The sequence below is a fragment of the Schistocerca nitens genome, chromosome 6 (assembly GCF_023898315.1).
Source record: "Schistocerca nitens isolate TAMUIC-IGC-003100 chromosome 6, iqSchNite1.1, whole genome shotgun sequence".
Classification (NCBI taxonomy): domain Eukaryota; kingdom Metazoa; phylum Arthropoda; class Insecta; order Orthoptera; family Acrididae; genus Schistocerca; species Schistocerca nitens.
In genome coordinates this window covers 424655497-424678995 of record NC_064619.1, presented here as the reverse complement: position 1 = coordinate 424678995, position 23499 = coordinate 424655497, and positions in this window count along the sequence as shown.

The window sequence follows — 23499 nt, the reverse complement described above, 5'->3', positions numbered from 1 at the left end:
ACTGGATTATAAGGTGTAACCAGGAGCAGATATAGACCCAGATCACAATGTAGTAGTCATGAAGAGTAGGCTGAAGTTACAGAGATTGGTCAGGAAAAATCAATATGCAAGAAGTGGGATAAGGAATTACTAAGGGATGACGAGATACGCGTTTAGTTATTTAAGAGTAACAAGGAATAGTTCAGTAGGTATTGCAGTTTAAGAGGAATGGACATCTCTATAAAGGACAAACACTGAAGTTGGGAAGGAAAATATAGGTGCAAAGAAGTTAACTGAGAAGAAACGACAGGTAACAGAAGAAATACTTCAGTTGGTCGATGAAAGAAGGAAATAAACAAATGTTCAGAGAAATTCAGGAACACTGAAATATAAGTCGCTGAGGAATAAAATGAGTAGGAAGTACAAGAAAGCTACGACGAAATGGCTGCAAGAAAAATGTGAGGAAATCGAAAAAGAAATGATTGTCAGGACTGACTCAGCTTACAGGAAAGTCGAATTAACCTTCCGTGAAACTAAAAGCAGGGGTGATAACATTAAAAGTGCAACAGGAATTGCGCTTTTAAATGTAGAGGGTAGAGCGGATAGGTGGAAAGAATACATTGAAAGATTTATCTGGTGTGATACAAGGAGAAACAGGGCCTATTTAGAGGAGATAGGTGATCCACTATTAGAAACAGAATTTAAGAGAGCTTTGGCTGACTTAAGATCAAATAAGGCAGAAGGGATCGATAACGTTCCATCAGAATTTCTAAAATCATTGGGGCAAGCGGCAACAAAACGACTATACACGTTAGTGTATAGAATGTATGAGTCTGGCGACATTCCATTTGACTTTCGAATAAATATCATCCACGCAACTTCGAAGACTGCAAGAGCTGATAATTGCGAAATTTATTGCACGATCAGCTTAACAGTTCATGAATCCAAGTTGCTAACAGCAATGGCATAGAACTGGAAAAGAAAATTGTGTTAGATGACCATCAGTTTGGCTTTAAGAAAAGTAAAAGCCACCAGAGAGACAATTCTGACGCTGCGGTCAATAATGGAAGCTAGACTAAAGAAAAATCAATACACGTTCATTGGATCTGACGACCGGGAAAAATCGTTCGACAATGTAAAATGTTGCAAGATGTTTTCCTAATTCTGAGAAAAGTAGGAGTAAGCTATATGGAGAGACGTGTGATACACAATATGTATAAGTGCCAAGAGAAAATACAAGAGTGGGCGACCAAGCACGAAGTGCTCGGATGAAAAAGAATGTAAGACAAGGGTGTACTCTTTCACTCCTACTGTTCAACCTGTACGTGGAAGAAACAAAGATCTAAATAAAAGGAAAGTTTCAGGAGTTGAATAAATATTCAAGGTGACAGGATATCAATGGTCTGTTTTGCTTATGACATTGCTATCCTAAGTGAAATTGAAGTAGAACTACATGATATGGTGAATGGAATGAACAGTATATTGAGCAGAGAATATAAATCGAAGAAAGACGAAAGTAATGAGAAGTAGTAGAAATGAGAACAGCATGAAACTTAACATCAGGACAACTGAACACGAAGTGGATCCAGTTTAGGAATTCTACTACCTAGGCAGCAAAATAACCAATGACGGACAGAGCAAGGGAGACTTCAAAAGCAGACTACCACTAGCAAAAAGGGACTGGCCAATAGAAAGGTACTGGTATCAAAAATAGGCTTTAATTTGAGGAAGAAATTTGTAGGAATGTACATTTCGTGCACAGCATTTGATGGTATGAACCACGGACTATGGTAAAATCGGAACAAAAGAAAATCTAAGCATTTGAAATGTGGGGCTACAGAGGAATGTTGAAAATTAGATGGACTGATAAGGTAAGGAATGAGGACGTTCTACGCACAATCGGAGAGGAAAGGAATATGTGAAAAACATTGACAAGGTGAAGGGACCAGATGATAGGACTTCTGTTAAGACATCAGGGCATGACTCCCATGGTATTAGAGGGAGCTGCAAAGGGCAAAAAATGTAGAGGAAAACAGATATTGGAATACGTCTACCAAATAACTGAGGACGTAGGTTGCAAGTGCTACGCTAAGATGAAGAGTCTGGCAGAGGAGAGGAATTTTTGGCGGGGCACATCAAACCAGTGAAACTGATGTTTCAAAAAAAATTACAACGATCAGGGAATTAGCCCGGAAATTAGGAAGACAGTTATGAGAACCTAATACCACAACTCAAAAGTTAGCGTTGACCGTATTACTCCACACTCAAGGGTGGCGTTATCGGTCTTTTAGTCCATTATCACATGGAACTGAGTAAGGGAAAACATGGTGGCTCAAAAGTAATGCAAAATCTTTATTAGTGAATCAATATCGATTATTAATTTACGTGTATTTCCAAGAAGAGATAATAATAACGCCCTGTCCAGACCACGTGTCAAAAGCCAAAATAACCACCTTTAGCAGCGCGGGTAGCAGCGAGGCACGGAGAAAGTGAGTTAATGAGGTTCTGGAAGGTACGGATAGAGATGTGTAGCCATGCCGACTCCAGTGCCGTGGCCGGCTGAGGTGGTATCTCAGTTGACAATCCATTGCGCTTACAGCCCGACTGAGAGAGTCAACCAGATTCTCGACTGGGTTTTAAATCCTAGTAGTTTGGGAGCCGACGGATGGGGAGGTGGGGGTAAACTCCTCTTGATTCTGTTCGAACTACGAACGTACACTGCGGGCTGTGTGAGACGTTGCACATTCCTGCTGGTAAATGTCATAGTACCGAGAAAAAAAACAACCTGCTTGTAGGCGCGGACATGGTCCCCAACGACAGATGCATTCCCCAAGGGAAGATCCATAATTGTGTTGGTCAGTTGTGCCTTACATATGACCAGATCACCCAGGAGACACCCTCTGGCCTGGAACTTTCTGGCAATTGTTGCACCGTGTTTGATTTGGGACGTTTTATACCACACACTAGCGGCCATCTGTCCGATGTGATTCGTCTGGAAAGGCCACCTGTCTCCAATCGGTGGACGAGCAGTTGCGGTTATTAGCGTGCAATCTCTGATGAACGCGTGCATGGTGCATACGTGCATGAAGCAGGCGTCTGCTACGGAGGCTCATACGCGCAAATGTTCGCTGAACTGTTGTTGAGGAGGCACTGTTGCTAGCCGCTTTGTTCATCTGGACGGTCCGTTGCTCAACAGCTGCACGTCTTTTCTCCCATACACATCTCCGTAGCCCTCGTTCACCCCTGTCATCAAAGGCCTATGGTGCACCATGGTTGTCTCGACTCCTGTTTCGGAGAGCGCCCTTTTGCCTGGGCGACACGTGAACAGTATACAGGCTTTGCAGTTTCGGAAATGATTCTACCTCTGTCCCGAAAGCCAATGCTCAGGTCCTTTTGGAAGTCAGATGAATCGCTCCGGTTCAGCGTTATGACAACGACTGTACTACTTTTCGCGTCCCCCGCGACAATTTTATTGTAACGAGTTTCCGTTCATAATATTGACACATGTAGGACTAGATTGTTCTAACAAGATAATAGCGCTGTAAAACATTGTCTCATCGTCAGCATGAAGTACAAAAGCGCTCCCACAAGTGTCTGAGCTAGCACCAGCTTAAGCTTAATTCTAGTGCGGTCCACATGCTTACAACTACACTTGGCCCAGCAGTACACTTAAGGTGTGAATCTGGCGCTACTGGACGCTGAATTCCATCTGACTTATTTAACCACAGAGCCATCTCGTAAAAGATGCTTTCGTTGTTTCTCTTTAAAACGTTTGTTTGAATTTTCCCTATGCATAAAAGTCCACAGATATTATGTCTGATAATATTGCAGGCTATTTCTGATTTTTCCCGAAATATCGACCCAACGTTATCTAGGTGTTATGTTAGGACGGTCTGTAATTACCAGCATAGAATGGGCGACACATCATCCGGCTTAGTTCCACATGGATTGCCTTAACGCCACAGCGATGTCGGCCCACAACTTCGCACCAATTTGTTGTGGACTGTGGATACTAGCTGTTTAGTGTTCCGTTAATAGAGAAGCACCAATGATGTCAGTCTTGAAAAGACTGCACTCACATTTATGTACCTCATCTCTCAGCCAGCATGTATTTTCGAGCGATCAGCTGTACATACTGCGAAGATTCACCCTCCACATTTATTTACGATGCTGAATCCGTAAATAAAATTTCGCGTAGAGAGTCTACATCACTTTTTAGTTTCGGAGACATCATTCGAAGAAGACCGATTTTAAAAGTCACTGTCAAGATGTTACTGATGGAACGTAATGTAGAACGGATGAAATATACTGGGAGGTAATATTCACGTCATACTCCTTTGGGTGTTTGGGTGATGCCATGTAGTGGCATGTGGGTTGTGTGTTATCGCTGCTAAAATGTCACTTACATTTCTCTTGCCAGTTGCTGTTAATCTGACATCTACAAACGAAAGAAAACTTGCGAACCTAAGAATATTCGAACACATTGTGTGCTGTGACCTACTGGAAACAGTACCTCCTTATATTGAAACGTAATGGATGTACACTTTGGGATAAATGGTTCTGAGCACTATAGGACTTAACATCTGTGGTCATCAGTCCCCTAGAACTTAGAACTACTTAAACCTAACTAACCTAAGGACATCACACACATCCATGCCCGAGGCAGGATTCGAATCTGCGACCGTAGCGCTCACGCGGTTCTAGACTGAAGCGCCTAGAACCGCACGGCCACACCGGCCGGCACACTTTGGGATAGTATGTAAAAGAATTTAAATACGAAAACTAAGACGAAAAAAATAAAACTTTTTAAAAACATTGCTCACTAATTTGTGACTTACTGCAAATTAAAAAAGAGTAGTCGAATCGTTTATCGTGATACATACACCTTCTGTCCAAGTAGTTGCGAGACTTATTTTATTCCTGGAGTGTAGGTGTGTGTAGGCCACGGAAACTACGGTGAAAGCTTAGACTAACAACTGTAAACAACAATGTGCATTCGAACGGTTAGTTGAGAGCAGGCAAAGTGAAGGAGAGAACGTGAGGCAGTAGTGTGTAAACTTTGTTGTGTCACAAACCGCAAAGGAGCAACATCTCTAAACTGACTGACAAAGACTTCCTCCAGTATGTTTTGAAGATGGGAAGAATGTTCGCAAGGTTTGATCCGTGCAGCTTGATTCACGAGTTGACTAAATTGCAAAACTTGAATTTTTTTTCTGGGAAACATCATCTCGGGTGACTTGACATTGTGTTATCAGTACCAATCTTCGACAAAGTGCAGAGATTCACGTGAAGGTTGAAGGCTTTGAAGACATAACCAACATTCAGGTTAATGTGACAAGCAAGTTGAATAATAGCCAAAAAACGACTTTCCTGATAGTGGCACATCCTCGCTTGAACGTTCTTTCCATTTTACTCAAATAGGCGGAGGTTATGTAGAACACATGATGCAATAAAACGACCTTCATAACATTTCTGTATTTCTTATTGATTCGTCCCCGAATTTTTTTGAACTGTTGTGATGAGGATCACGTAGAAGTACTGCTAGAAACAGTAAGTTCTAAGATAAAAGATCTTCCATCAGCAAGCATTAACTTTATATTTTCTGAAATGAGACATAGAATTATACTCTTCGTTGTTTCTGTGTCGTACGCCAGTCACATTTGAATATATCGTGCCAAATATACTATTGTGTTTTTCTGCGGCTCGGCCAAGAAAAAAAATATACAGGTTAAAACAATGCTGCGATTGCGGCTGGGATTTCGTGTCCCAGCACGTTCGTGAGCTATATGTTTTTGTGCCTGCAGCTCCGGAGAAAGAGAGACAACAGACTGAATCTGAAGAAAGGGGGATTTTTGTCGTGACTGCAGCCTGGTTGTAGAGGTAGTGGAAAAGCCGGCGTGCACGTGGAGCAAGAACGTCGAAATGCTTTCCGAGAGCAGCAGGCGTGGCGCATATTTCGTTGTTCCTGATGCGCTTACGCTCAGCCAGAGGAAAGGGCGAGACTTTTGCAGATTTCATTCCTGTGCACGCACCGTGCGGGCGATAGCGCCGTGCTTACGGAGGCGTGTTTCATGCTACGAACCACAGTACAGGCGCTGATGTCCCAATTAGGGCCAAGTACATCTCAACTTTATTGTTAATTATGTCACACTGGTAACATAATCAGGACATCTCTCTTTCTTTCGATATTTTTACGCTTGCTATGTCAGCCACGTTTCATGCCATTTACACAAACAGCAGTATCACGCCTGTTGTACGCCTGGTAGCGGGACTCTGTGTTAATTTTCAGGATATTTCTTATTTCGAAATTCAGGAACATCTACGAAATAACTGCTGGCGTCACTGTGCTTTCACGTTGTTTGCACCCTGACGTCGCGAAGCATTTCACCCCGTAGTCCCACATAGGTCGAGTACTTACGTATAGAAACTACACGGTCTAGTCACATTACTGTAAACACCGCCTACGTTCAATCAACGTCAGAGCGCAATAATCACTCCCAGACGGCACGTGGCAGTTCTAGCTGTGGAAGGTACACTGTATAAAACGTGTGGGCGGACATCGAAAACACTGCAGTTCTTATCGTAACACGGCAACCTCCAAAAGGCCATGAGCATTGGCATTCTGGCCAAGAGTGGAAACATTTCCAAAAGAGCTAAGTTTGGCAGTGCGGGATTGGCCGAACGGTCTTAGGCTGGTCCCGGCGGAAGTTCGAGTCCTCCCTCGGGCATGGGCGTGTGTATGTTTGTCCTTAGGATAATTTAGCTTAAGTAGTGTGTAAGCTTAGGTACTGATGACCTTAGCAGTTAAGTCCGATAAGATTTCACACACATGTGAACATTTTTGAGCTAAATTTGTAAACTGTTCGTGTGCCGCAGTGATTACAGTATGCCGTGTATGGCAAAATGTAGCAAGTACAGAGATAACAAGAAGAACTGCGACACCACAAGATGATTATGAAAGATAACTTGTATGTCCCTGCCCAGGATTTCCATATTGTTCAATGTTCTCTGCGAGAAAAGGATCAAACTCGGTTATAAGTTCAAGAGACATCATAAATTGACCGTTATGTAATGAATGGAATCTTTCAACGTGTCCACGTAGGGGAACTCCACGACTTGTTAGCTTCTTCACTACCGCAAACACCCTTTTCGAAACACTGCGCCAGTATATTTTTTCTGTCTCAACATATGAACGAAATGGTTATCTGTTAGTCCGCAGCTCGTGGTCGTGCGGTAGCGTTCTCGCTTCCCACGCCCGGATTCCTGGGTTCGATTCCCGGCGGGGTCAGGGATTTTCTCTGCCTCGTGATGACTGGGTGTTGTGTAATGTCCTTAGGTTAGTTAGGTTTAAGTAGTTCTAAGTTCTAGGGGACTGATGACCATAGATGTTAAGTCCCATAGTGCTCAGAGCCATTTGAACCATTTGTTATCTATTATTCTAAGTGACTTTTTTCTTGTTAAGAGTGATAACTCAGAATTTTTGTGCTCAAGTGAATTCTCATGATGAGATAAAATATTAAAAATAATTTTTCCACTCTGCTATACCATTAGTAGCAATCGCGGCCTTACCTCCAAACAGTTTACATGTAGCACAAAAAAGACCACCACGGCTATAGGAGTGTAGTAGAAAATTACGCTAAGTTGATTCACCATTTAAAAGTTTATGGTAAAATATATCTTTGTTCAAATATCCGATTTTATCGCTTATTTATCTTCTGGAATTAGAAAAATCACGGTTACGATTTTGATTTATGCCACGTTGTAAGAGAATGTCGATTGTTGATTCATTGACACACCATTCTGCTGGATCATCACTAACGAGGTTATCTTTTTGTAATGGCTGACTCGACACTTAGTTTTTCGTGAAACTCAAAATTTGCTTTTCTTCATTTTTAACTTTTGTTTCGTCTGTATTTACTTCTTTTACAACAGCTGCAGTGCCAGAAATATAATCTGTACTAATTGAGCTTGAAGTCGAACCAGCAACACTTTTTGCGAAAAATGTAGGGTCGATTTGCTACTTCCCCGTAACTTCTACAGGGTATTTAAGTAGAGTTGGGTTTCACATACTGAGGCCCACACATGTTATAGTATTTAAGAAACTGCTGATCAGTTTTATCACAGCTTTTCAGGGGTCCCGGTTTTTTCACGGGGAAAATATGACAGGGTTAATTAGAAGCCGATAACATTCTCGGAATAAGAATGTTTCAAATATTGTATTGTAGATTGTCGTCCTGACAGCTTACTTCAAAATACTTTGAACAATCATGAAGATGATACCAGACAGAAACCCAATGTTAAATTTCCATTCCAGCACCAAGTAAATTATGTATATTTCCAAGCTTGTATTGTCGAATTTCGTTCGTAAAGCTTATTTAAACTAGCAAGTTGCTTAACAATATTAAAAATTGTTGTTGTTTGTAAGCGCAGTTATTTTAATACGTAAAATGTTAAAATGAGTACAGAGCAAAAAATGCCACTCCCTTAAGGTGCCGCCTCTAAGCCCGTGCCTAGTGGGCCTATATGTAAATCCGCCACTGCAAGCGAAGTGGCTAGAGTTGATGCTGCTTATCGAAGTCGCTAATCTCGAAGCTGGTACTGAACTGGGGCGTCGCCAGTCAGTCGAGGCCCTCATGTCGTCGTATATGGAACAGGCCAACGGGAGGGGACGCCAGAGCATGGACGCTCTGCGGAACCGGAAGGTGTGGCTGCAGAGGACGTCAGATTTCCGGTCGTACCCCAACATCCGACCTTTGCTCTGGTGGAAACAATCCGCGGAAAACGCCCAGACGGATACACGTCCATCTCCTGAGGCCTGTAACACGATGTAGATTTCGACCGCTGCGGCGTGGGCGGGTCCAGCTCCATATACATCTACATCTACTTGATTACTCTGCTATTCACAATAAAGTGCCTGGCAGAGGGTTCAGTGAACCACCATAAAGCTGTCTCTCTACCGTTCCACTATCCAATCGTGCGTGGAAAAAACGAGCACTTAAATTTTTCTGTGCGAGCCCTGATTTCTCTTATTTTATTGTGATGATCATTTCTCCGTATGTAGGTAGGTACCAACAAAATGTTTTCGCAATCGGAGGCGAAAACTGGTCATTGAACGTTCATGAGAAGATCCCTTCTTTGAAGTTTTTCTATCAACTGATGCGGATCCCACACCGTACAGCAATATTCCAGAATAGGGTGCACCAGCGTGATGTAAGCAGTCTCTTTAGTAGAGCTGTTGCACCTTCTAAGTGTTCTGCCAATGAACAGCAGTCTTGCATTTGCTCTACCCACAACATTATCTATGTGATCGTTCCAATTTAGGTTATTCGTAATTGTAATTCCTATGTATTTAGTTGCATTTTTTAGCCTTAGATTTATGTGACTTGTCGCGTAGTCGAAATTTGGCAGATTTCTTTTCGTACTAATGTGAATAACTTCACACTTTTCTTTATTCAGCGTCCATTGGTAGGACGAGAGGAGGCGGAGGTGGTGAAGGCTCCGTCTCCATGGGGGTCGTCCCGCGGTGTCGTAAAGACACCCTCTGGCGTCTGCTATGGCCGCGCTATCCTCGGGATCCATGAATTTGAGGGATGAGATACAGAAGGATCACCGTGCAAATGACAGTGGCGAATTTGATTGTGATGTCGGCGCTGCAAACCGTCTGGGTCTGAAATGAGATACACGCATGCGCCAAGTTGATGAAGGATCTACCCTCGTGCCCACGGTCTGCTGCCGCTAAAAACCCTGAGAAACACAATACCATGCCGCGTGAAGCGTTACTTGTGGTCTTCCTTCGGCGCCGGACGCTGAGGAGGGTGGAGCAGGTGGAGCAGTGTCCGATGACGGCGGCCGTGAAGCACTTCCGCTGACGATTGTCCATCTCGTGGATGCGAACTATAGCAGGCGAGAAACAATTGCAGTACTTAATCCCTGGTGTGTGCGATTGCCATCTGCTGCTAGAAAATTCTGACAAAACGTTCCGATTCGCCGTTTGACTGTGAATGGAACAGTTCTCTGGTTAGATGCTGTACGAGGTGATTCAAGTTCTAAGGCCTCCGATTTTTTTTCTAATTAACTACTCACCCGAAATCGATGAAACTAGCGTTACTTCTCGACGTAATCGCCCTGCAGACGTACACATATTTCACAACGCTGACGCCATGATTCCATGGCAGCGGCGAAGGCTTCTTTAGGAGTCTGTTTTGACCACTGGAAAATCGCTGAGGAAATAGCAGCATGGCTGGTGAATGTGCGGCCACGGAGGGTGTCTTTCATTGTTGGAAAAAGCCAAAAGTCACTAGGAGCCAGGTCAGGTGAGTAGGGAGCATGAGGAATCACTTCAAAGTTGTTATCACGAAGAAGCTGTTGCGTAACGTTAGCTCGATGTGCGGGTGCGTTGTCTTGGTGAAAGAGCACACGCGCAGCCCTTCCCGGACGTTTTTGTTGCAGTGTAGGAAGGAATTTCTTCTTCAAAACATTTTCGTAGGATGCACCTGTTACCGTAGTGCCCTTTGGAACGCAATGGGTAAGGATTACGCCCCCGCTGTCCCAGAACATGGACACCATCATTTTTTCAGCACTGGCGGTTACCCGAAATTCTTTTGGTGGCGGTGAATCTGTGTGCTTCCATTGACCTGACTGGCGCTTTGTTTCTGGATTGAAAAATGGCATCCACGTCTCATCCATTGTCACAACCGACGAAAAGAATGTCCCATTCATGCTGTCGTTGCACGTCAACATTGCTTGGCAACATGCCCCACGGGCAGCCATGTGGTCGTCCGTCAGCATTCGTGGCTCCCACCTGGATGACACTTTTCGCATTTTCAGGTCGTCATGCAGGATTGTGTGCACAGAACCCACAGAAATGCTAACTCTGGAGGCGATCTGTTCAACAGTCATTCGGCGATCCCCCAAAACAATTCTCTCCACTTTCTCAATCATGTCGTCAGACCGGCTTGTGCGAGCCCGAGGTTGTTTCGGTTTGTCACACGATGTTCTGCCTTCATTAAACTGTCGCACCGACGAACGCACTTTCGACACATCCATAACTCCATCACCACATGTCTCCTTCAACTGTCGATGAATTTCAATTGGTTTCACACCACGCAAATTCAGAAAGATTGCACGCTGTTCAAGTAAGGAAAACGTCGCCATTTTAAGTATTTAAAACAGTTCTCATTCTCGCCGCTGGCGGTAAAATTCCATCTGTTGTTCGGTGCTGCCATCTCCGGGACGTATTGACAATGAACGCAGCCTCATTTTAAAACAATGCGCATGTTTCTATCTCTTTCCGGTCCGGAGAAAAAAAATCGGAGGCCTTAGAACTTGAATGCACCTCGTATACCAATGCGTTCACAGAATGTTTCAAATTCATTTGACGTGAACTGAGGGCCGTTGTCCGACACCGTGACTTCAGGCTAACCTTCGAAGCAAACATAGAGGACAACGCCTGAACTGTGGTACGTGACGTTGTCGAGTTCTTTGGCACAGCAAAAGGAAACTTGCTATAAGAATCGACCATTATCGGCAAAAGAATGTTCCAAGAAGGTCCCGCAAAGTCGATGTGCACAAGTTGCTCTGGTGATTGTGACTTAGGCCAAGCAGAGAATGTGTGAGGCGGAACAGACTGATTTTCCGCACATGCGTGACACTGTGACGTCATCTGTTCTATTTGTGTGTCCATACCCTACCAAGTACAGTGTCGACGCGCTAACTGTTTCGTAAGAACAATCCTCCAGTGTCCTTGCTGAAGTAATTGCACTATTTCTTTTTGCAAAGCTTTATGAATCAACGCCAGTGACTGTCCACTGTCATTTTCAACAGGAATTACACCTTGCTGTATAGCGAGTTTATGCCGATGTGCAAAATCTCGGCGCACTACAGAGTTCTTTATGCAATGCAATGAGCTAGGCTAAGATGTGTGAATGTATTTTAGCAAAATGTGCGGTCTGAATCAGCTTCCGTGGCTTGTGCAATTTTTCTATAGCTCAGAGGAAAAGATTGAAGCAATTCAGAATCCTGAGCGTCGATGTGACAACAAGATGGATCAGAAGCATCAAAGTCTGTATCAGGGTCAATCGAAAGACTTGCAATTGCGTCCGCATTACCATGTTGAGCTGTCGGACAGTACACAAGCTCGTACTGGTATTGAGACAACAACAAAGCCCATCTTTGAATTTTTTGGGCAGTTCGTACAGGAACCGGTTTTGTCGGATGAAACAAGGCCTGCAGTAGATTGTGATCCGTTACTAAGTAGAATTTTCTGCCATAAAAATAGTGGTGGAATTTGATGACACCATACACAATAGCCAGTACCTTTTCCTCTATTTGTAAATAGTTACACTGAGTGTTGGACAACACTTTTGGTGCGAAAGCAGTAGACCTGTCTTTATCACCAAATCTTCCGTAAGAGGAAGAGTCAATTTGCAACACAATTGATTTGTCAGGGTAAAAGTGAACCAAGCATCAAACACTGGGCACTGCATCTTTAAGATTTTAATAAGCTACTTGGCACTCATCTTTCCTAAAAAAGGAGACTTTCTTGCGACGCAAGTGATGTAATGGAGCTCAGATTTGTGCAGCATCCGGTATGAACCGAATGTAATAATTCATTTTTCCTGAAACTGACTGCAGTTCTGTGTCATTGCGAGGAACTGGCAGGTCACGTATAACTAACAAATGTGACTGAAGAGGATGTACCCCTTGACTGTTTATGACATAACCACTCTACACTTCAGTCAGATAACACACCAAACTAAGTATGAAAATTTTCAGTGTGTTCTTCAGGTGTACGACCTGCTACGACAAATAGTTTGAAAAGTTTGGTACTTGAGCTGTCAGCTGTTCCATATTCCATTGGGAAATGGCGGGTGCGGGACACGGCCAAAAGGCAAACTAAAATATTTAAACAAGCCCAGTTGAGTGTTCACATACACACAGTTTAAGATTCTTCATCGAGTGGTATTTGAAGATATGCGTCGCGCAAATCAATTTTTGAAAAGTAGCGACCAGCTCCTAACCTGTCCATGAGATACTGTGGGCGTGGCAACGGATAAAAATTACAGTTTCTGGGGTGACTCTAAACATAAAGTCAACACTGAGGCGACTGCGACCTGAAGGTTTGGGGAGCAAAATCAGTGGACTTGCCCACTGACTAGCTTGTAAGGGAGCAATAGCTCCAAGCAATTGTGTAAGTCCAGCAGCGAATTTGTCATGTAATGCAATGGAAACAGTTCTGATTTCGCAAAATTTTGACTGAGCATTGTCTTTCATAGTAATATGTGCCACAAAACTGTTAACCTTGCCTAAACCATCAGAAAAGAGGTCATGGAATACTTTCAGCATGCTAGCTACTCTGTCTTAGGCATTGAATGCAGTCACTGACAACGCATTGTTCTGAATTTGAAAGCCAAAAAAATCAAACGAATCAAGGCCAAATATGTTCTCACAATTCCGTGATTGTAGCACAGTGAAAGTCACAGTTCGCGTATGCGAGCGATACATGGCAGGCAATGTACATTTTTGAGAACTGGACTGTCTTGTCCATTATAAGCCGTCAGGTGTGTGCCAGTTTTAGACAGGCGTGGGGAGCCTAACAGTTCATACGTGTTACGACTCAGCAATGTAACAGAGGCACCCTTGTCCAACTGAAATTTCACATGTTTTGCACTAATATGCAAACGAACAAAAAGGCTTTGAATACACTGCATCGATTTTATTGGCCTTGTGACTAGTTTTCTGAATAGGCAGAATTCTTATGTTTGTTCCATTGCAAACATACGTATTGTACGTGACCTTTCTTGCCAGAAGCGTAACACTGTGCATGTCGGGACGGGCAGTCTAGGCGTTTGTGCCGTGAATAGCACAGAGGGCATGACTTAATTCTGTTTGCCTGTGTAGTGAACTGTTTACACGGCTTGGCATACACAGGCTGTTGCTGCTTACTGGGCCGGATGTGAACAAGGGACGAATCAGCCCGACCAATGGGTGACTGCTAAAATTTATCAGCCGCTACGGCAGCTGAATCTGCTGATCGAGAATTTGCACTATGTGACGAAAGGATGGATCTGACTGCTTCAAAATCTGTTCTCTAAGTTTGAAATCCGATACATTGTACACGATCCCATCGCGCAGCATGTCATCTGAATATAAATCCCAGCGAGCGCATTGGAATCTGCATTCCCTCGTTACACCCTGCAAATCTGGGACTCGCTCCCTTTAAGTCTGTTCTGACCTTTCCGTGCAACGAAAGAACTGGTACCTAGCTCCCACCACATTCACTTGTTGGTCATAATAGAAAACGTACAACCTGATCATAGGAAAGTTCACTTGGAATAGCGTTAGGGAACAATTTCTGAATCAGGCGAAAAACTGCACTTTCCACTGTTGACAAAAAGTAATGTAGTTTCACAGGTCCTGATACTTTGTGAGCAACGATGCGGGCTTCATACTGCTGCAACCACTCGAGCCATTCCTCTTCTGTGGCGAAAAAGCGGTGTGGCGCTCAGAGGTACAATTGTTGTGTGTTGCGCAGCATAGCGTGTTTGGTTTGCAAGGAGCTGCTGTACTGTATTGAGGAGGGTGGCAATCTGCTGCGTGTGAAACTGAAAGATATGAGTTAACTGCACTGCATCTATCGCTTGCAGCTGACGCCCCTGAGCAGGGAGAGGTGAGTTGCTTAATTTGGAATTGACCAATGCTATAAATAGACACTACAAGCAAGAAAAATAAGCACAAATGCTAAGAAAATTTTTAGAACTCCTACCTGGGAATACTGAATAGAAGAAGCACTATAAGAGAGACTGTTAAAACATGTAAACACATCCATGAAAAGAAAAAAACGAGGTAGAATCAAGGCGCCAGCAAAGCACAAAAGCCTAAGACAAACCAAAACTGTGGCAGCCAGGCTCTGAGTTGTCGCCAAATACAATATGTGATCAAAAGTATCCGGATACCTGGGTTTAAATGACTTACAAGTTCTTGGCGCCCTCCATCGGTAATGCTGGAATTCAGTGTGGTGTTGGCCCACCCTTAGCTTCCACTCTCGCAGGCATACGGTGCTGGAAGGTGAGGCCTGGCGGGAAGTCGGCGTTCCAAAGCAACCCCAATGTTTTCTATGTGATTCAGGTCAGGACTCTGTGCAGGCCAGTCCATTACAGGGATGTTATTGTCGTGTAACCACTCCGCCACAGGCCGTGCATTATAGACAGGTGCTCAATCGTGTTGAAAGATGCAATCGCCATCCCCGAATGTGTGGTGCCAACAGTAAAATTCGGAGGCGCTGTGGTCGTGTTTTCGGTGGCGGGGGCTTGTACCCCTTGTTATTTTGGTTGACACTATCACAGCACAGGCCTACACTGATGTTTTGAGCATCTTCTTGCTTCCCACTGTTGAAGAGCAATTCGGGGATGGCGACTGCATTTTTCATAATGATCGAGCAACTGTTTATAAGGCACGGCCTGTGGCGGAGTGGTTACACGACAATAACATCTTTGTAATGGGCTGGCCTGCGCAGAGTCCTGACCTGAATCCTAGAGAACAACCTTAGTATGTTTGGAACGCCGACTTCTCGCCAGGCCTCACCGACTGTCAACGATACCTCTCCTCAGTGCAGGACTCCGTGCAGAATGGGCTGCCATTACCCAAGAAACCATCCAATGCCTGATTGAAAGTATGCCTGCGAAAGTGGAAGCTGTCATCAAGGTTGAGTATGGGCCAACACCAATGAATTCCAGCATTACCGATGGAGGGTGCCACGGACTCTTAAATCATTTTCTGCCAGGTGTTCGGATACTTTTGATCATATAGTGTATAGTAGTGGTTATCGGTCCACCACTCTCGCCATTCAAACATGAGCACTAACGAACGCGCGTTGTTAGCCGAAGGAGCGTTTCAAAGCGAAAGGGATCTCACACAGATGTTTCCTCTACGTGGTTGTGAAAAAGTCCCAGAAAGTGCAGAGTGTGACCCAGGGCATGAATGACGTCGCTCCGTTTTCTGTGCCTTTACCTATATCTCATAACCCAGACTGGAGCATCTAGCAAGTGTGTTCCTTGTAGGCCGGCGAGCAATAACATCAACAGCCATTACTTGCTGCACGCTATCTTAGACGTGCCAATAGTAGCAGCAGACGGAATGCAGACTCTGCCACTGCAATCGCCAGTTGGTTGCAGGAGTAGCCGTGTCTTTGATTAATGTGAACACGTATGGTAACATCGCCAATACAAAACTGTGGTACTCCAGGGGAAAGTGGTGACGTACAATGGACGGCAGACCACGGGTACAAAACTTTTGGACGATGAGTAACTATTATGAGACAGCCACATTAGCGCGGTCCTCTGGTTTGCAGCAGAGTGGAAGGTCTAAACCAGAGTCCCAGACGGCTCTGCGACGGTATCTGACACGAATTTCTCGACCTCTGATATCGGGTGTAGAATTGTAGAGTTCCCCTTAATAGGTCAGGCGTGCATTACACGCAGGAAGCGGCTACTAGGGTAGCGGAGTACGTGTGGCGTGCACATGGGGCTTTCTTTAGTTTAGAGGACCCCTCCCTTAGGAGCAAACAAGATTGGCCTGTTAAATCAGCCACAGCGACCTCAGACAATCTAGATCCTCGCAGATCACAAATAGAAAAGATTAATATGACTTTAGTAAACTGCAGGAGCATCCAAGGAAAGGTCCCAGAATTAGTATCGCTTGCTGAAGGTTATAATGCACAGATAGTATTGGGAACAGAAAGCTGGTTGAAGCCAGACGTCAATGACAACAAAATCCTAAGTTCAGACTGGAATGTTTATCGTAAGGATAGGTTAGTCGCCAATGGTGGCGGCGTTTTTATTGCATTAAAAAATTCAATAAAATCTAGCGAGGTTTTCACGGATTCCGAATGTGAATTAATCTGGGTGAAATTGAGTATCAAACAACGGTCAAAAATGGTGATCGGATGCTTTTATTGACCACCTGGGTCAGGATCTGTAGGTTTAGAGCGCTTCAGACACAGCTTGCAGAATATTATTAGTAATTTTCCTGATCACGCCGTTGTAATAGGGTGTGACTTGAACTTGCCACGTATAGACTGAGAGTGTTATGCCATCAAAACTGGTGCCAGAAACAGGGAATCGTGTGGCATTCTTCTGTATGTTTTGTAGAAAATTACCTTGAGCAGATACAGAACCAACTCGTGAGGGTAACATCGTATACCTCCTGGCAACAAACAGACCAGAACTTAACGAATAAATTAACGTAGAGGAAGGCATCAGTGATCATAAGGCTGTGACAGCATCTATGACGACGGCTCCTTCAGGGAATGTTAAGAAAGGTAGGGAGATATATTTGGTCAGCAAGGGTGACAGGATACAAATTTCAGAATATCTCTGCAGTCAGCATTAAATATTCTGTGATGAGGACAAAAAAGTGGAGAACAAATGGGAAAAATTCAAACGTATCGTTCAATATGCCCTAGACAAGTATGTTCCTAGTAACATTTTAAGGGATGGGAAAGATCCAGCATGGTTTAATAGCCGTGTTACAAAAGCGCTACGGAAACAAAGAGCACTTCGTCTCAGATTCAAGAGAAGTAAAAACCTAGCTGAAAAACAAAAGCTGAACGGAGCGTAAGGAGAGCAGTGAGAGAAGCGTTAAATGATTTTGAAAGTAAGACATTGTCAACCGTCCTGAGTAAAAACCCTAAGAGATTTTGGTAGTATGTAAAATCAGTAAGTGGGTCAAAATCATCTATTCATTCTCTCAGCAAACACACCGGCACAGAAACGGAAGACAACAGAGAGAAGACCGAAATACTGAATTCGGTCTTCCCAAGTTGTTTCACCGCGGAAGGTCCTAAAACTGTCCCTCCTTTCAATCGTCTTGCGAACGTCGAAATGACAGATATTGAGATAACCGATAGCGGAATTGAAAAGCAGCTACACTCGCTTAGTAGTGGAAAGGCTTCAGGACCAGATGAGATACCTATAAAGATTATGCGAAATAACTTGCTCCGCTTCTAGCAGTAATTTATCGTAGATCGCTTGAGCAACGAAAGGTACCTAACGAGTGGAAAAAAGCGCAGGTCACTCCCGTTTTTAAGAAAGGGCATCAGACAGATCCACACAATATATCATTGACGTCAATCTGTTGTAGAACTATGGAACATGTTTTATGCTCAAGCATTATATCGTTCTTGGAAAATGAATAGCTCCTCTATAAAAATCAACATGGATTCCGCAAACAGAGATCCTGTGAAACTCAGCTCGCTCTGTTCCTCCATGAGACCCACAGCGCAGTGACAACGGCGCTCAGGCTGATGCTGTGTTCCTTGATTTCAATAAGGCATTTGACACCGTCCTGCATTGCCGTTTAATGAAAAAAATACGAGCTTACAGAGTATCGGAGCCGACATGCGATTGGATTCAAGACTTTCTTACAGATAGAACTCAACACGTCGCTCTTAACGGAACTAAATCGACAGATGTAAAGGTAATATCCGGAGTACCACAGGGAAGTGTGATAAGACCGTTGCTGTTCACAATATATATAAATGATATAGTAGAAAGCGTCGGATGCTCTTTAAGGTTATTCGCAGATGACGCAATTGTTTATACCAAAGTAGCAACGCCAGAACATAGTAATAACTTGCGGAACGACCTGCAGAGAATTGATGAATGGTGCAAAATCTGGCAGTTGACCCTGAACGTAAATAAATGTAACATATTGCGCATACATAGGAAAAGAAATCCACTATTGTACAGCTACACTATTGGTGACAAACAGATGGAGACAGGGTCTGCCGTAAAATATCTAGGCGTAACTATCCAGAGCGACCTTAAGTGGAATGACCATACACAACAGGTAGTGGGAAAAGCAGACACAAGACTCAGATTCATCGGAAGAATCTTAAGGAAATGTAACTCATCCAAGAAGGAAGTGGCTTATAAGGCGCATGTTCGCCCGATTCTTGAGTATTGGTCATCTATCTGGAATCCCTATCAGGTAGGGCTAATAGAGGAGATAGAGGAGATCCAACGAAGAGCGGCAAGTTACGTTACAGGATCGTTTAGCTGGCGAGAGAGCGTTACGGAGATGCTAAACAAAATTCACTGACAGACGTTTCGAGAGAGACGTTGAGCATCACAGAGAGATTTACTATTGAAATTTCGGGGAAGCACTTTTCAGGAGGAGTCAAACTACATATTATCTCCCCCCACATACATCTAGCGTATTGACCATGAGGAGAAAATTCGAGAAATTAGAGCCAGTACAGAGGCTTACTGACAAACATTCTTCCCACACACTATTCGCGACTGGAACAGGCTTGCAGAGATCAGATACTGATACCGAAAGTACCCTCCGCCACACACCATTAGGTAGCTTGCGGAGTAAGATGTAGATGTAGATTACGAAAATAAATCCATGGAGATTGTGACTGATATAGACTATGAATGCATCTATAAAAGATCACGAAAACTCAATCTTAATGATAACGAAGAAGCGGACTCTGAAAAAGTTTTTCTGACAGGAAGGGAAAAATTTAGAGTCTAAACATTTCTCCCAGTACTCGACAACTTGTATGCCGAATTAGTGAAGAGGAAGGACAGCTATAGAACACTGTTGGACTTCTTCACAGATTTCAGTAACATTAAGAACAGTTTACCTGACGATACTGCTAAAGGTGCAGCAAAACTCCAAGCGTCATATGACTGATTTAGAACCTTCCTTCCCTAGTGAATGTGTACAATTCGCGGAACTTTTGACATCTCCTGAGATTAGTGATACTCCTGTCGAAATGAGTAAATTTTAACGAAAAGAGAGGTTACAGTCTGTGTTTCCGAATGTCGACATTGGTCTTAGAATATTTTTATGTATGACACTTACAAATTGTTCAGCAGAACGCTCCTTTTAGGTTCTTAAATGACTGAAATCTTACCTACGTTCTAAGTTGTCTGAGGAAAGATCGAACGCCTTGTCTGTTCTTCACACCGAAGCCGACCTCCTAACTGATAACCGTCTCAACTATGAAGATATGAACAACGAGTTTTCTGTCGTCAAAGCCAGACGCGAACTATGCTGACTGGTGAGTTTGTTTCTTTATTCATATTAGTTTTAAAAATTTAAAACTATGAGGGTTGTTTTTTAAGTAAGGGCCGTTCGCGCGTATAGTCCCGTAGTTCGCGCGGACGCCGCAACAAGCCACCGCGCCACTTGCCGGCATCCTTCCCGTTCACACTGATGCAAGTTGCAGCTCTGTAGCTGACGTGTACGCATCGCTGTGCTACTTTATAATGTTGACGATTATTGAATCGCCCGCCGCGTGTGAGATACGGTCAGTGATACGTTTTTTGACCGCGAGAAGCCTATCAGCTGCAGAAATTCATCGTCAGTTAACAGAAGTTTACGGCTTGAATGCAATGAGTGAAGGTAAAGTGCGTCAATGGGTTAGAGACTTTAAAAATGGCCGTCAAAACGTCCATGACGAAGAACGCTCAGGCCGGCCCTCTGTGATCACTGATGATTTGGTAGCTGCAGTCGAAGCAAAGATTCGTGAGGACAGAAGATTCACAATTTCCACTCTTTCTTTGGAATTTCCACAAGTTTCAAGATCGGTTTTGTACAAAATTGTGCCTGAAAACCTAAACTTAAAGAAACTGTGTTCTCAGTTGGTACCCAGACTCCTCACAGAGGACCACAAAGGGAAGAGATTTGCTACTTCATTGGACTTTTTGATTCGTTACGAGGAAGAAGGGGGTGACATGTCGAGTCAAATTGTCACTGGAGATGAAACATGGGTATCCCATATCACTCCCGAAAGCAAGCGACAATCGATGGAATGGCGACACACAACCTCACCCGTCAAGGTCAAAGCCAAAGAGACGCTGTCAAAGCGCAACATTATGGCAACTGTGTTCTGGGACCGGCGCGGTGTTTTGTTAGTGGACTTTATTCCACGAGGAACGAAAATCAACTCAGATGCCTACTGTGCAACTCTAAAGAAGCTCCGAAGAGCAATTCAAAACAAAAAGGCGCGGCATGCTGACAAAAGGAGTTTTGCTCCTGCACGATAACGCTAGGCCTCACACCTCTCAAAAGACTCGGGATTTGATTGTTTTTTTTTTTTTGGCTGGGAAGTTTTGGACCATGCACCATACAGCCCCGACCTTGCTCCTAGCGACTTTCACCTTTTCCGGTACCTGAAACACCATCTTGGCGGAAAGCGCTTCAATGACGACCATGAAGTGAAAGCAGCCGTGAACTCTTGGCTGTCGGAGCAGGCGGCCGAATTCTTTGAAGAGGGAATTAAAAACTTAGTTGTACGGTATGACAAGTGCTTAAATAAACAAGACAACTATGTAGAAAAATAGGTAAAAGTGTGTAGAATCAGAAAATAAAAGTTTTTTTACAAAAGTATTTGTATCTTTTTTTAAAAATAAAAACGGCCCTTACTTAAAAAACAACCATCGTATAATGTGAATTTTACTATAACTTAGAGCACATTCATTGGATTTACAAACTGCGTATTACGTGTTTATTTTACAATTGCCGATGGCAGATCGCGGAACTAAACCTCGTTTACATGCAGACCTGACCGAAGGGGTGCGATAATAGTAAACAATACCCGAACGACCCAGGTCGCTCGGTGCTGTACAGTCAAGTCATACTGGTACTGTAGCATGTTACAACTTATCCGTATTCTTGGCGTCTGCTGAAATGTATAGTTATCGCTGAAATATACGTTATCGGAGAGTACGCTCAGAGGAAAAAGTGTTAATAAATAATGCAGTTCTGTCGATAAATACGTAAAACCTTTGGTAATACCATTACAAAGAGCTATGGTGAGAGCAGTATCTGCAGTATAAAACTGTTCAGCCCTTAGAAGGATTTAAAAAATTGTGTACACTTATTATGTAGCATCTAGCTACTCAGGCCCTAATGCTTTACACGTTAACTATCAGATTATAAAACAAATTAGATTTTTCCACACTAGTCTGTAAAATTATGTAATAGTAAATCCTGTACTGTGTTTGTCCGTCTATATTTAGTTATTAATTTGTGCATCGAAATCTCTATTTCTTACGCTTTCCAATAGATTCAAGTATTAATATCGAACGTGTTTTTTATCTGCTACACATTCAAATTATTAGATCTAAAAAGGCCGGTTTAATTTTAATTTTGAATGCATCTCTGTAAAAGTACGTATCACAGGGCAAGAGGGGACTAATGGTCAAGAGAGATTTTCTAGACGACATTAGGAAATAACTTCCACGGTACTCGAGGGAGCTGTAGAGGATAAAAACTGTAGAGCCATGTCAAAGATTTGGAACAAACACAACAAATACTTCGGGACATAGGACACAAGTGCTATTCTGAGATAGAGAGGTTGCGCAAAAGCGGAATTGTGGCAGGCAGCATAAAATGAGTTACAATACTGATGACTTCAGAAAGGAAATCTGCTTCACGTGAGCGTGCTCTGGGATATGGTAACAAGTAAAATCTGACAACACTTCTTTGGCACACACTGACAGCTTCTGGTATAATATATTCAGCACATCTGTATGTCTAATGTTTCAATAGTCTTTTACTGCCGTTGAGACAGACTGGAAACCGAGCGAGGTGACGCAGTAGTTAGCACACTGGACTCGCATTCGGGAGGACGACGGTTCAATCCCGCGTCCGGCCATCCTGATTTAGGTTTTCCGTGATTTCCCAAAATCGCTCCAGGTAAATTCCGGGATAGTTCCATTGAAAGGACACGGCCGACTTCCTTCCCCATCCTTCTCTAGTCCGATGAGACCGATGACCTAATAGTTTGATCTCTCCCCTCTCCCCCCCCCCCCCCACACACACACACACCAAAAAAAAAAAAAAAAAAAACAGGCTGGAACTCATTATGCCCGTTCAATAATTTTCTGGAGTGGTAAGCTCGGTGTATGTATCGTGAAGACATATCGTTAGTTGCATATCTTTAAGTCCATTTTGATACAGATGGTTGCGGGACTTCGGCTGCTCAGTATAAAACGTCGAATCAAAACACCTCCAGCCGTCTAAATTTCTTGTTGTTATGTTTTTTGAGCAACCAGTTTGCGCGGTACATTGTACCATCTTCAGGCCGTTGGACCGAAGTGTGGGAAGAGACCTTTGGTCTCGCCAGAATAAGAGCCAGCTTTCAGTGACTGTTATCAGTACAATTCTTCTTAGCACAGAGATCCCTTTGATCATCACTTACGGCAAGGGATTGGTATGTTAACAAGAAATCTACAGATACCAATAACAGAGTGGTGGCCCCTATTCGACCTTTTATATCCTCATCTTGGTTCCTTTCTAACCAATGCGCTTAACAGGGAGTTTCCTTAGAATGAAAACATACACTGAAGAGCCAAAGAAACTGGTAAATCTGCCTAATATCGTTTAGGGCCCCCGCGAACACGCAGAAGTGCCGCAACACGACGTGGCGTGGACACCACCAATATCGGAAGTAGTGCTGGAGGGAACTGACACCATGAATCCAGCAGGGCTGTCCATAAATCATTG